Source organism: Formica exsecta, unplaced genomic scaffold (assembly GCF_003651465.1).
Source record: "Formica exsecta isolate Colony F162 unplaced genomic scaffold, ASM365146v1 scaffold5, whole genome shotgun sequence".
NCBI lineage: Eukaryota > Metazoa > Arthropoda > Insecta > Hymenoptera > Formicidae > Formica > Formica exsecta.
In genome coordinates, this window is record NW_021852241.1 from 33,866 (window position 1) to 36,740 (window position 2,875).

Sequence of the window (2,875 nt, forward strand, 5' to 3'; positions counted from 1 at the left end):
ACGCGCGAAGAAAATATACGCGACCGAAAGAAATCGCGACAACAGAAAAGGAACGCCTATAGCGCAAGTAGCAGCAGCGAAGACGAGCAGGATGAAGCAAGAAAGAGACAACCGCGACCTGCATCTGAGTATCGCGTTACACATATCAAGTGACGCGGTAGCGTCTCGCTAAGTATATCTTTCGTCGTTTTTTTGTTTACTGTAAACAGACGCTACCGTGTATCATTTACCGGAATGAGGACGTTTTTTGAAAATTTTAGAAAATGAATTCGAAATATCTCGTACGTCAGACCATCTTTTCGAGAGATGAACATATCAATCGACAACGTGGATTTTTCCGAATATAATAATATGAAAATGACACTGGTAGGTGCACTTGATGTACAGATCTTGATATTTCATTTGAATTTTTCGGCCAAAAAGGTGTCGACGCCATGTTTTCCAGATTCACTGATACGCCGCTAGATTACGTTGCTAGGCCATTTTCCAGGTTCACTGATACGCCGCTAGATGTTTCTCTATTCGCAAGACGCCATATTGTTCTATTCTAGGTTCACTGTATATGCACGCACACATACATACACACGCGCATACATACGCAACGCACACACGCAACGTACACACGCATGTACGCACATATACGTACGCGCGCACAATACTTACGCACGCATGTATGTCATAAATTTTGTAACGGGGTCACTTTCGCGAGCACGCGGATGACTCGGTTCGGATCAGAGCTTGTGAAAGGTGAGACACACGAAAGCTTTGAATGTAATGTAGCGTCTTTATTGGCCTCTTTCGGCAATGGTCGAGTTACACGATACTGCGTGAATCTAACGCGCGTCGGATAATGCAACGTGTTAGATTTATCTCGTTATTCGGTGCGCGACGTTCGATATATCGAACCGCTGGTGCTATTCGGCGGCGTACGGCGAGGCCGTGTTTATTTTGACGGCGCGGGAAATGCGCAAGAAATCGGGCGTGGTCGATCGGCGCGTGTACGGCAAGGCCATGTTTATTTTGACGGCGCTCGAATTGCGCAAAAAAAAAAAACAAGGCGCGGTCGATCGGCGCGTGTTCGGCAAGGCCGTGTTTATTTTGACGGCGCGGATTTATATCGGGTGATACGGCTGAGTATCTTGGCGCGATTATAATAGTCGGATCACGGTAAAACCGTGTCGGTGCGTTCGCGGTCCTTATCCGCGTATTCCCAGGTGTGCGGGGGAATGCGACCGAAGATCGAGAATCCTCGACCGGGCGGAGAACTCTCCGTCCCTTGCTTCCGTGCGCGGATATAGGATTGCTATTGGGTGTCGAGAAGTCTCGACGGAGCGGCGAACTCGCCGGCCCACGGTCCGTTTAGTGGTAGCGGTCGGATCTTCGAGAGGATTTTGCAGGCGGCGAGGAGACCGAGAATGCTCGGCGGAGACTGCGTACGCGTCAATCTCACGTTCCTTCGCTCGTATGCGGTTGTTCAGGATCGGTTCTGGTGTCGGCTCGGAGCGTACTGCTCGAGAGGATTCAGGAATCGTTCTGGTAATGAGATGCTGAAATGCTGCCTTTTTATACCCGAGCGTCTAGCGGTAATCGCGTCGTTCGCCCCCGGGTGAGAATAACAACGCGTTGTTTTTGGCGGGTAATTATTACGGTAAACGCGTCGCTTCCCCTGGGCGAAACGACGCGGCGTTTCGGCGGGTGACGTAATAGATACATAATTTGTTGGCATATTAAATACATGATATGTTAACACATCTTACGGTAAAGTTGTTTGGATATACTTCCACAAAATAAACATTACAAATACAAAGGCGCTGGTGAAGAGCGAATGAAGTAAAAACATTTAATATTTAAGAAGAATAAGAACGTTTTACATACACTTTTACGCAGACCGTAGCACAGCGCACAGTGATTCTCGATTTCGTTGTCTCAACGCGATTTACTGTGTGATAGTTTGTACAGTGTAATAGTTTTTAATTGGTGATTGGTGTGAGGGAATTAAGGTAATTTTTATTTCTAATTTATTCTATAATTCTATATTTATTACAGAAAATATCTGAGGCTAACATAATATATCGCATTAAATTTAGTTGTATTACTTTTAATTTTATCGAATTTTATTAAATGTTTTAATATTTATTATATTTACAATAATCTTTAAAGTTTTAGTAATTATACAATCGGGAATGCCCTAACTAAGGAGCGCGTCACTTAGGGTGCCATTACATGAAGCGCGGAAACGCGGATTAACGTAACGCGGAACGAGAGTGTAACCAATCGCGAGCATTCTGCAGTTTTTGTTACGCTCGCGATTGGTTCCCTTCTCGTTCAAATATCAACTTTTAATGAGAACTTTTGCTACTGGAGTATTGCGCTATTACATTTGTGATACGCACGTTCCTGAGACTAAGTGACGCGCTCCTTAGTTACGAGCGTTCGGCGCTGCGTTGCTAAGACCCAAGCAGTAAGAGGGGAGCAGTAGGCGTGAGTCAAGAAATCCGGCCAAAAGTTGCAAGTAAATCCTACCACTGATTTACATATTATTTAAAAAAAAATTTTTAAATTAATTATATATTATAACTAATCAAATAAATCAAATTTAATTAAAAAGAAATAAGAAATAACAAAAGTGAAAATGGCAATGAAAAATATAATAAAATTATCAAATTACAACATAAAAAACTTAGCGATGTTATGTAAAGTTATTTTAGTTTGTATTATATTTTATTCATAATGTTAATTTTAATTGGAATAACAGCGCTAAGTTTTTTTTAATTATATCGATCGTCAGATCGATGAGATCTGACTTTTGGTTGTAATAATTAGCGAAAATGTAAGCTCGAGATGAGCCCGCGAGTTGGTTGTCGGCACAAGGTCG